Source organism: Balaenoptera ricei, chromosome 5 (genome assembly GCF_028023285.1).
Source record: "Balaenoptera ricei isolate mBalRic1 chromosome 5, mBalRic1.hap2, whole genome shotgun sequence".
Taxonomy (NCBI): Eukaryota; Metazoa; Chordata; class Mammalia; order Artiodactyla; family Balaenopteridae; genus Balaenoptera; species Balaenoptera ricei.
The window spans coordinates 67566691-67579543 of record NC_082643.1 but is presented as its reverse complement, the minus strand read 5'-3'; the positions used below and the strand labels follow the sequence as shown (position 1 = coordinate 67579543).

The 12853-nt window shown below is 39.4% G+C and overlaps 1 long non-coding RNA gene across 1 annotated transcript in view; it reads right to left on the bottom strand.

Moving 5' to 3' along the window:
- LOC132365938 (uncharacterized) overlaps positions 1–12853 on the bottom strand; it is a 133461-nt gene that overhangs the window by 42997 nt on the left and 77611 nt on the right. Inside the window, exon 3 of the long non-coding RNA XR_009503310.1 lies at positions 12116–12243. This is a non-coding gene — a long non-coding RNA (uncharacterized LOC132365938). The remainder of the gene's footprint in view (positions 1–12115; positions 12244–12853) is intronic.

Below are 12853 nucleotides of genomic sequence, written 5' to 3'. Positions count from 1 at the left end.
TCTGCAACACAGCAAACTGTTAAATAAATGAGATCTTTTAAATCTATACAACTGGTCACAGGAGGATAGAAAATTCTGAACTGAAATCACTGAGTGAAAACATCATGAAGATGTAGGTTGAGGTAGACTTCTGTTAACATTTGAGCCAAAGTGGATAGAATTTAGGTAGCCTGCTATCTGGGGTAGGATGCTGTATTTATTAGTCTCTAATTGCGGCTGAAACCAAGGACCACAAACCTAGCGGATTAAAACAACACAAATTTATTACAGTTCTGAGGTCAGAAGTCTGAAATGAGCCTTCCAGGGCTAAAATCATCATTTTGGCAGAGTGCTGTTCTTTCTAGAGGCTCCAGGAAAGAATGTTTCCTTGCCTTTTCCATCTTCTAAAGTTCACCCGAATTCCTTGGTTTGTGGTCCCTTCCTTCCTTCATCTTCAAAGTACATCCCTTGAACCTCTGCTTCTTTCATCACTTCTCCTTTTTCTGCCTTTGATCCTCTTGCTTCCCTCTTATAAGGACCATTGTGGTGACACTGGGTACAGATGGATAATCCAGGATCATCTCCCCATCTTAAGAGCCTTAACTTCACCACAGCTGCAATGTCCCTTTTTTCACGTAAGTTAACATATTCACAGGTTCTGGGGATTGGGATGTGGACATATTCGGAGGTCCATTATTCTACCAACCACGGATGTTTCAGCAAAGGTCTAACGCAGTGGCCTGGAATCAGCGGCATCAGCATCACCTGGTAATTTGTTAGAAATGCAAATTCTCAGCCCTCATCCCAGACCTGCTGAGTCAGAAACTCTGGTGAGGCCCAGCAATCTGGCTGGAGCAAGCCGTCCAGGTGATTCTGATGCACACTAAACCACTCTGAGAGGCACTGCCAGAGCGTCCGGGGAAAGGCAAAGCAGGTGCAGAGGTCTTGTGAGTAGACAGGCTTCACGGGGACAGAGGATTCCGAGAGCACAAGAGCATGGATGGACTCAGCATGGAGAACCTGGAATCTCAGGCAAAGGGTCACATACAGGTAAATTTCTGTCTCCAAATATGAATTTGGTGGCCCTCCTACACATTTCACAAAAAAGAAACAATGTACCTAACTGAAAACCCTCATTCATTTCATGAGGCATAAAATTAATCTGTTCCAATTCATAAATTTAACAGACTGACCTAGAAAAATAATTTTTTTTACTTTTAAAAAGGTAAATCAAGGGACTTCCCTGGCGGTCCAGTGGTTAGGATTCCGCACTTCCACTGCAGGGGGGGGGGGGGGGGGGGTGCGGGTTCAATCCCTGGTCAGGGAACTAAGATCCCACATGCAGCACGGCCAAAAAAATGTGTTTTAATTAAAAATAAAATAAAATAAAATGTAAATCGAAAGTTTATTCTAAGAATTTCCAGATTAAAGACATAATTTCTTACATATCCAAAATGAATAAAATACAGAAATATTCAAAGGATTAGTTAATAATATCTTCATTCCAGAACGTCTTCCTCAAATTAGCTGTAATTCATCAGCAATTTTACCATGTTCATTTTTTTTTTTTTTTTTTTTTTTAAGAGAGGCTTTTTTATTTATTTATTATTTATTTTTGGCTGTGTTGGGTCTTCGTTTCTGTGCGAGGGCTTTCTCCAGTTGCGGCAAGCGGGGGCCACTCTTCATTGCAGTGCGCAGGCCTCTCACTGTCGCGGCCTCTCCTTGCGGAGCACAGGCTCCAGACGCGCAGGCTCAGTAGTTGTGGCTCACGGGCCCAGTTGCTCCGTGGCATGTGGGATCTTCCCAGACCAGGGCTCGAACCCGTGTCCCCTGCATTGTCAGGCAGGTTCTCAACCACTGCGCCACCAGGGAAGCCCCATTTTTTCCTCTAACAGCAGAGTGAGGAATTCTTAACAACAGTGTTATCTCTAGAAGGCTGGGCCCTCCGAAGAATCCGCAGGTGACTTCCCAGGAGGGGTGATTAAGAGCAGAGGACAATCGCCTTTCCAAAGGCAGAGAACCGGGGCCATTTCGAATTGTGCTCTCCCAGAGGCAAACAGGAAACAGGAAGCTCTCTGTCAGCCATTCTTACCCTGCCCCAGAGCAGGAAAAGCGGTGGCAGGAACCACATCAGTTACTTTGACACAGCCCAGGAAACAAGATGGCTTATTCATCCGCAGACCTGGGCTGCTAGGTAGAGCGCAGACAGCACCTGCAATCCACTGCAACTCTCCCGGACAGCCAGGTAACACCCACTCAGTTTGTTTGTTTGTTTGTTTGTTTTTAATAAATTTATTTATTTATTTTTGGCTGTGTTGGGTCTTCGTTTCTGTGCGAGGGCTTTTCTCTAGTTGCGGCGAGCGGGGGCCACTCTTCATCGCGGTGCGCGGGCCTCTCACTATCGCGGCCTCTCTTGTTGCGGAGCACAGGCTCCAGACGCGCAGGCTCAGTAGTTGTGGCTCACGGGCCTAGTTGCTCCGCGGCATGTGGGATCCTCCCAGACCAGGGCTCGAACCCGTGTCCCCTGCGTTGACAGGAGGATTCTCAACCACTGCGCCACCAGGGAAGCCCCCCACTCAGTTTTAATACTGAGGAAATGAAAAGGAAATGTATACTCAAAACACATTTATTAGGCTTTAAACAAAAGGGAAGAGAGTTTTGTCAACTGGCAGTAAACAAGCAGAAGATAAGCTATACACCTTCCATCTGCAGAAGTCTTTTGCTGGGCCCCAAACTCCTCTGGGTGAACACCACCCTAAATCAACATAGCTCTCAACTATAAGAACTCAAAATGAGCAGAAACAGTAAGATAAGTTACAATGCCTCCTAGCAAATGTAACAATAATGAGAGAAGCTATCCATGCTTCCACAAATACAGTGCTGTACCTAGCCTTCTGGACTTGGTATAGTAGTGCACCCACAGCTTAAAAAAGTAGTGTTAGCATTTCTTCACAAGATTTAACAATACTCCAGAATAAACCTCAGTTTAGAAATAGAAGAGAGTTAAGTGTTGAATGTGCCAAAATATACCGATATATAAGTATCATCATGATTAAACATTTTCAAACGAAAAGGATCTACATAAGATCTACATCACACAGGCATAGTATAAGTGATCCATGCTTTGAGATCTATTTGTAGAAGAAAAAAGGAGCAAAGTTCAAGTCATATAGCAGGTGCTGTTAATTAAGTCAAATGCTGGTTCTGACTGGGGCCAAGTCAAACCAACTGTTCATATGATTTAAGATATTTCCAAATGTGTTTTTTCTCCAACCTTCTCCATTAGCAATGGCATCAGCAACCCAGGCACCCAAAGGAGAACACATTGAGCCATTCTTGTCTTTACCCTCTCCCCCACGCTCTTCATGCACACACGCAGTTTTAGTCACTTGAGACCCTATCTCATACTTCCTCTGAAATGCCCTCACCTCTGCCTCCCTCCATTCCCAGTGCCCTACTTTTGGCCCCAATCACCTTTTCTCTCTGGACTACGAACGCTGCCTCTTGACTCACGTCCGAATCCTTGAAACCTTGACCAGAAGGGGCAAACACCCTCAACACAACAGGCCAAATGTCCCTCACGTGTGCATCTCATTCTCCCAGGAAAAATCAATGGTTCCCTCATCAATGTTTCCATACCACTCTCTTTTGGTTTTAACATAATCATTGTATAAAATTATTTTATTGAGATTTAACTTACATACAGCAAAGGGCACAAATCTTAAGGGTACTGCTTGATTAATTTTTACATATGTGTACAACCTGTAGCCACCACCCAGATCAAGATATCAAACATTCCAGCAGCTCCTCAAAGTTCTCTTGTACCCCCTCCCAGTCAATACTTTGCCACCCAAAGGTAACCACTATTCTAATATCTGTCACACTAGATTTATCTGCCTGTCTATAAGTGGTATATAAATGGAATCACACAGTAAGCACTCTTCTATGTGGTATTCTATTTTATGAACATACCACATTTTATTTATCCATTCTGTGAATGGATATTTGGGGTGCTTCAATTTGGGGGCTGTTATAATTAAAGCTGTCATGAAAATTATTGTACATATCTTTTTTGTGGACTTATGCACTACTTCTGTTGGGTATATACTCAGAAGTAGAATTGCTAGGTCATAGCAATATATCTATATATATCTATATCTATATATAGATATATATAGATATGTGTGTGTGTGTGTGTGTGTGTGTGTGTGTTTTACTTGAGCATGCACTGGTAAACAGTTTTCCAAAGTGTTTGTACTTAAAACTTTCTACATCTCTGAATTATTCCAATAGTCACACTATCTTATGGTTAGTTCTTTATGTGTCTATTCTCCAGTTACCTTGGGCTCCTTGAACATAGGCTCCAACATGTTCAATATATAGCTTATAGTTATAATTAAATATTTATATTACATACAATAAAAAATTAAATGCATTCATACAGCATGGTGGGGGAGGAGGGCTTAGGAATCTTATGTTTACCTCCCTTCTGGACCCAGCGCAGGAGTGACACATGCCTATCCTAGCGCTGTCAACACCTCAGTCACCCAAAGCAAGGTGGAATATTCAAATCAGTTCCCAACATCCCCCAGTCCCCACAGAGTTGCCCAAAAGCCCACTTGCATCTATCTGCCTGGTATTACTGGGTTTTAAACATGCTGATATGCATTTTGTCCATGATTAAACTGCTGGAAAATTTAATAGGCTAGAAAACCTCCAGTGTTCAACTCTCTTTCCCTGTAACTTTGTGCAGATTCATTCTGAAATATGCTAAGGAAATCGTACTCATTAACTATCCATCCTGCTTTTAAGGTGGAATTAATTAGTGCTGAAGTCCTCCACCTCAACCCAGAGATAGAAAAGGCCTCCCAGAGAAACACCCCCAAAAGGTGCACATCCCTTGATCTGTTTGCGCAGATGGCGGGTATTAGTTACACAAACACATGGAGAGAAGATAGGATTACGGTAGGAAGTCCTCCAGCTCTCCCTGAAAGTGAATTTCTTGTCCTTCCTGTTTTTGCTTCTGAGTCTCAAATTTTTCACTGCTCTTATATCTCTGTGAGTGTCATGGCAGGAACCACTTTCTACTCCTTCTCACAGGGACTATTTTCTGCATTTTGATGTCACTTTTAACAAAACATTGGTTCCAGACAGTTTCAGCAACCACATCCAAAAGAAGCCCTCTGCAAACCTGAAACTGTAACCCTCCCCGAGCTAGAAGTAAAACAAAACTCCTAAAGATAAAGCTTCATAAAACTATGCAAAATGGAAGATATATGTTGCTATTATTTTCCTTCACCTCAAGAAGTAAAATTAAAATGTTCTTTTGACTTTAAATAAGGATTTTCTCTTTTTTAAGCATTATTTAAACGCTATTTATTTATTTATTTAGGCTGTGCCAGGTCTTAGTTGCAGCATGCGGGCTTCTTAGTTACAGCATGCACGCAGGATCTAGTTCTCCCACCAGGGATGGAACCCGGGCCCCCTGCATCGGGAGCGAGGGGTCTTACCCAATGGATGACCAGGGAAGTTCCAGGGTTTTTTTTTAATTGAGAGAAACTCGGTGTGTCTGAGTTAGTCGCTTATTGCTATCCTATTCAATAGGAGAGGTTTCATGGGAAAAATTCTGATCTGGCAGCAGGCAGACATTCTGTGCAATAGAGGCACCTCATTCGTCTATCTTAAGAGATGCTTCTAAAATGAGTCCAACAAATAAGTATTTCTGAACACCCTGAGGCTTTTCACCAGGCTTCACCTCTCGCTGCCCCCTTTCAAAATCACAGTAAAATGACAGCTACTAGAATTCACTGAAACCTGGCAAACACTGTTATTTACCCTGGGCCAGGGGTCAAGTTACCATGGGCAGAGCAGGATGCACAGTGTAATAATCTGGCTACTTCTTTAGGAAAATCTCAGGCAGTTTAAATAAAGTTATTTGTCCTGTGACATTTTTGTAGGTTTTACAAATGTCCCACCCACTTCCCCTTGACAAGTCGTTATGCCACTTACCCCTCAGGACTCCCAATAGAGATGGCATATAATCTCCAACTTCTTTTACAACGCCTTTTTATTTAAATATCAAAACATAGTGGCAAAGGAAATACAGATATTAAGGTGCTTTAATTATCATTTAAAACAAGATATGTAATTCACAATTGTCTGAATGTTTCCTACAAATTCCAACCCAAGGAACCTTCCCCTCTTTAACCTCTTTTACCTTAGATATCACTTCCTTCACCTCTTACTTTTGCACCTACCTCTATCTTTTCCTCTCCCTCCTTCCCAACATACACACACACACACACACACACGCACGCACGCGTGCACACACGCACACACACACGCGCGCACACACACACGCTTTCCTGCTTTGGAATGCTTGTCCCCACATTGCCACGACACCACATCTAACTGATGTTGATCTGAACAACCTCAGGATATATAACTATTCAACCCAACATGTTGGTCTCTTGTGAGTACCACCCTGTACCAAGCAAGTACCCCCTTTACATATCCCTTCTAGGTCCAAGATACAAGGAGACAGCAGAGTTCACACTGTCATCCAATGACTCAGCCATGGAATAATTACAATTCTACCAGGCACCATATTTTTAAAAATAAATTTGACATAGAAATGTTAAAAACAATAGCAGCATTAAGTCTAGTAATGATGATTATAATAAATTACACATAATCCTACACCACTAATACAAATTTTACTTTGCATATTTAACTTTACAAAATTGAATATACTGCATGTGCACGTTAATTTTACATTCGTCTTTTTCCACTTAACATTATGCTAAACATTTTCGTATGTTTCCACAGTCTTCACATTTCATTTTTATAATGGCTGCGCAGTATTTTTACCTAAAATTCACCTAATTTTGTCACCAGTAATGTCAACCGGATACCTTATCTATTCTAAGACTATACCGCTAAGTTGCTTAACTTGATATACGATAAAAATAAATATATCAAAATATTAATAAATTGTCGCTCTAGGGGATGGGACACTGGGTAATTTTTCTTCTTTCTGCTTTTGTAGTTCCTAAATTTTCTATAATGAACATGTATCTTTTTATTTTAAGACTTTATTTAATAATAATAACTACCACTTACCAAGTGTTTACTATATAGCAGGCACTCTTCTAAATCCTTTATACAATATTCCACCTTCCAACATTTAATCCTTATAACTACCCTAAAAAATAAATACTATTACTATCCTCATTTTATAGATGAGGAAACTGAGGCACAGAGCAATTAAGCGAGTTACACAAAGTTACAGAGCCAATAAGTAGAGCAGCGAGGACTTTAACTCAGGCAGTGCAACTCAGGGTCTACGCTCTTGACATATATGCTATACTTAAAAAAAAAAAAAAATAGAGTGTGCTTTCTAAATATATTTAAGGTGTAACCATTTTAAAGTAGTCCACTGGCTGGCTTCATGTTGCAATGGGACTTCGTTATGCTTTTGGTATTTTGAGATTGCTACACGCCCAGTGTAGCACCATCTGTTATCACCACCACCACCACCATCATCATCGTCATCATCATCACTATCAATCGTAATACCACCATCACTTAAAACCCTTTATTGGGCTTCCCTGGTTGCGCAGTGGTTAAGAATCTGCCTGCCAATGCAGGGGACACGGGTTCAAGCCCTGGTCCAGGAAGATCCCACATGCCACGGAGCAACTAAGCCCGTGCGCCACAACTACTGAGCCTGTGCTCTAGAGCCCACAAGCCACAACTACTGAACCCACGTGCCACAGCTACTGAAGCCTCTGCGCCTAGAGCCTGTGCTCCACAACAAGAGAAGCCACCGCAATGAGAAGCCTGTGCACCTCAACAAAGAGTAGCCCCTGCTCGCTGCAACTAGAGAAAGCCCGTGCACAGCAACAAAGACCCAACACAGCCAAAAATAAATAAATTAAATAAATAAATTTTTAAAAAAACCCTTTATTAAGGTTTTAGCATGTGCAGAACACTGTACCAGGCACTTGGAGAAATACAAAGTATGTAAAATACATGTTCTTTACTCTTGAGAATACCAGAGCTAGTCTGAGAACAGCTTCAAAATGAAAAGACAGTAAGTAAGTATCCATGAAATATGAACTGAAAATTTACATAAATATCTGGAAATTATAGGCAAAAAATAAAAACTTCTTCTACCTAAAATACAAAAATAATTGAAGATAATGCAAAATGAAGGGCTTTTATTTATTTAGGATAATAGCTTCAGATCTCCTTTCCATCTTACATATATAAAGTTTTACAAAGGAAAAAAAATGAAGATCAAAGTAAGCTGCCTAAAAATATACAAATCAATTTTCACTGCAAAGTAAAGGTGTTACAGTGGAGGATTACTGGACTGAATGTCAATATTATGACATAGTATGAGTGTGTTTCGTGTTTGGTAATTGCAATCATTGTTGCTTTTGTTGTGGTCATCCATTTACAATGCTTGGTGTCAGTTTATTTATCTCTTGTAAAAATAAAATACAGTGTGTGTGTGTGAAAAAAAAAAGTAAGCTGCCTATACTGTACCATTCTTTATGATATTTTCAGCCTGGATCACAATATTCCCTAGTTCTATGTCAAAAATAACTATTTTCATATGTAATTGTGTACAACAAGCTTAATGAAATAAGATTCTGACCCTTTATCTTCCAAAACATTCTAAATACCATTAGCAAAAGGAAGTTTCTAGTTCTAATAAGTAGGTTGCAAGTCTAAAATTAAGTAATGGCTCTGCCAGTTTATTCAAATGAATGTGCTTGGCTCATATAACCTATCTTGCATTTTTGAAACCCACCTGATTTATTTGATATAATACGCTAAAAGTATACATATATTTTGAAGAATAAAAAGCTTCTACTTTGTACTAATTAATATTTTTAAAGATTTTATATATGTACATTTACCTTCAAAATAAATACTAAAGACAAACTAATTAAAATGAGGCTTAAGCTGCATGGCACAGGGAGATCAGCTAGGTGTTTTGCGACCACCTATAGGGGTGGGATAAGGAGGGTGGGAGGGAGATGCAAGAGAGAGGGGATACGGGGATACACATATGCATGTGGCTGATTCACTTTGTTATACAGCAGAAACTAACACAACACCGTAAAGCAATTATACTCCAATAAAGATGTTAAAAAATTAATTAATTAATTAATTAATTTAAATGAGGCTTAGAAGATGGCCTTAGGAAACTATTTTAGCAGATAATAAAAATAATTTGTAGTATATAAATTGTATATAAAATGTTTTTCTGAAACACTTGAAGGTGCTTAATTATGATTTGTACTCTCAAGCACTTTAAATATCTTCATGGCATCTTGTTTAGACTATTAAATTATTTGGCAATCCTTTTTTTCATAGATACAAAAGTAAACTTCCATGAATTTGGAACCCATGGTGTCCAATTAATGAGAATGTCTTCAGATTAGAGTAAAATCCCAATCATGTTAGACTTCTGCATCATTTCTCAACTCTGACTTTGTAGATATCCTTGACCCTGGTTCTAGTGAAACCTCCTTAAGTGGAGCAGATTTATTTTACTTTTATATCAGCTGAGTATTCCTTTTGATTTTTCCTGATAATTTGTTTTTTGCTGTGACTTTAATCTTCACCAATCCATACAGCCAGCTTCTCATTTATTCCATTTATAAATCCCAACAAAATAATATCTTTCAGGTTTTATACATATTAAAATTTAGTGGTGCCCTTAATTTAACAAGTTTCCTTTCTGTGAAAAACTGGAAGTTTTTCAAGAAATATCCAACCTCACATACTCACTTATTTTTTTAATAATTTTTAAACTTCAAAGGCTGGGGAATATGATTTCTCATATGGGAATAAAGCTAAAAAAGAAAAAGAAAAAAGTCCTGGGTTCACAATTACCCCTTAGATAAAGTCTTAGTATTTCACTTAGTATTCAAAGTCCATAACTTGGCCCCTGATCTGCCTTCCTAGTCTTACCTTCCACTCCATCTCAAAACTATTCTCTTTGATACTTAAGTTCAAGCTATTATTCCAGGGTCCTCAACTGTAAAATGGGTTAATAATCTTTATTTCTGCTGGTTGTAGAATTTAATGTAAATTAAGTACAAACGTACTTAGCATGGAGGCTAGGACATGGTAATTGTTCAAAAAATGGGAGGAGGCATGGAAGTCACACAGAGTTGGGCCTAAATCTCAGAGAACTGCTCATGGTAACACTACTCTTTCTGAGCCTCAGTTTCCTCATCTGTAAAATATAATTATACTATCAGATAGGGTTCAACATAAAGCACTTAGCACAGAAGCTGGCACAGGCTGAACGTAGACACACATTATGAGTGAATAAATGAATGCTACTATCCTCCAAGGAAAGCAAGAGAAATAGACATAGACTTCCAGAGATTCCCTTTAAATCCCCTGAGATCAGTTCCCCTCTCCAAATCAGAGAACATGGGCCATTGGAAGGCAGAGGCAAAGCAACTTCACTGGAATTGCCTTCCAAAATTTATTCTAGAGATTGGCTTTGCTCAGAACAGCTGATCTGAAATCTGGCTGCCTGTGAGTACTGAGTTTTGGCACAGTTAAAAATGTACAGTGAGATACCTTGGTCAAAGTTGGCCTAGACAATTACATGAAACAATAATCAGACAGATTAATCCATTTATAAAGTTTACAAGGGCAATTCTTATCCCTATCAGACCTTTTACCCTTGGTCACCTCTCCATGGAGAAGGAGAAATGACAAAGCGAAATAAAGTAAAAGGTACCTCCTTGTTTTTTGAAATAAATAAACATTAAATTTGCCAGTTTTTAAGTTTAGAATCAAAAGCTTAAGAGTTTATGTAATAAACACAATGTACTCTTAAAATGGAAACTTCATTTCTCTATCAGAGTCCCAAGAGACAGACATTTGGTATCAAGAAGCAGGGGAAAGGGTAAGCAGCTAGTCAACTGAGGGCGAAAAGAGAGGAAAAGACAGCATCCGAGGGGAGGAGAAAGAGGGACTGAAGGAGGAAAAAGGGAAAAAGAAATGACCATGGAAGAAATAATAAATTCATCTAACAAAGAGGTGAAGTTCCGATGGTGAGGAATCAGATCCAACAGGGAAAGGAAAGAAAATGAAGTACCCAGGGCCCAGAACTCAGTACTTTCACATTTGTAATTATGACTCATATTTCAGATGAGGAAAATAAACAGTGACTAAATCAACTTTACAGAGTGATTAGAACAAAAATTCAGCCAATTCTCTCACAACGTAAGAAAAAAGAAGGCAGGGAAAACAACCCACTACATTATGTCATTTGACCTTCACTCACGGTCTTTATCTCATCAGCAGTATGTCAATGAGAAGGTTTTGTTTGAATCAAATACAGTTGTGGGAGAACATACCTCAGCTCTCCCATGTGTTGGCAAAGACAAGATCATTCCTTGTTCATCTTTGTCCTCTTGAACAGTGGCTTATACATAATAGCTACATCATGAAAGTTAGCTGAATTTAACTGAATAGATTATATATTACTAAAGAGTGTCCATATTCAGTTTTTTATAACAACAAACAAAGGCTTAAGGCTTTAGATGTGGCAAACTCTCATCTTCCAATCAAGGACCCCAGAAAATATCCGAACTCCTCTCCTGCCTCTGGCTTCCTGCCAGGAGTTGTTGATGCCATCAGAATGAATAAAGTTAACAGAATTCTTCTTATAAAAAATAGATGCAGGAAAACCATGCTCCTGGTGCATTTGATTATCTAAACCCTTAATTGCATGTAGTGTTTTATATCCTTGGTTATTTGCCTATGAGTCTATGTCTGGTTCTTCAAAATGAATTGTGGCCTTTTAAGTCTTTTTCCTCCCATGTATCCCCCAGGCAGACCAGCAAACTCTAGGGGTTCAATAAATGCTTCTGGATAGTAACAGTCTAACACAGAATTTAGAAAGGTCCTTCCTCTTTCTGTCTGCTTTTTTAAAAATTATATTATGACCCTCATTCTGCAAGTGTTTCTGGCAATCAACCTTTTTTAAACTAAAGGGAAGAATTGAGTAGATTAGGTTAATAAAATAGCCTCAAGTCCCTTCTGTTGTCCTTGTTTAGGCTCTTCTTATCTCTTGTTTGGATAAGCTCCTTACCTGGTTTCTCTGCCCTCGACTTCTTCCCTTCGACTCATCCTTTACATTGCTGCCAGGACAGTGTTTGTTAAACACAACTTAGTTCAGGTCGCTGTCCTCCTCAGAAAACTTTAACGGCTCTCTCTTACCTGCAGAATAAAAGTTCAGACGTCCTTGGTATAGTATTCAAGACCTTCCAAAGTTCAACACCAGCCTTCTTTTCCTACCTCAATACCTTAACTCTATCCATCTGCCCCATATTCCAAGCTCAACTGACCGTTAGCCGAATATGCTGCATTTTCAAGCCTCAGCATCACGTTCATTTCATTTCTTCAACCTAGACTGCCCTTCTCTATTCTTCATCTACCGAAGTCCAACTCGTCCTCTAAGACTCAAGTTAAGTTTCACCTCTCTGTAAGACCACCACAGAGATCCCCAAGTAGAATGAAGTATTCCTTTTCTGGGTTCCCACTGTATTATATGCCACTAATAAATACTTATTTTCTATGTATTTCTATAATGGTTGGTTGTATAATGGTTGTCTTTACTCTTACTCTAGAAGTTCCTTGAAAGCTGGCATCAGGAATTTATTATTTTCATGTGTTTCCTTCACAGTGGTGAGCCCAGGGTCTTGCACAGAGATTGATACGTGAAAATGAATGAACGAGTGAATGACATAATGTAGTCAGGGAACCATCAGCAGTTCCTTAAGCAATGGAGTGAGACACTGGAAGTTTCTGATGGAACATTCGCCTCAGC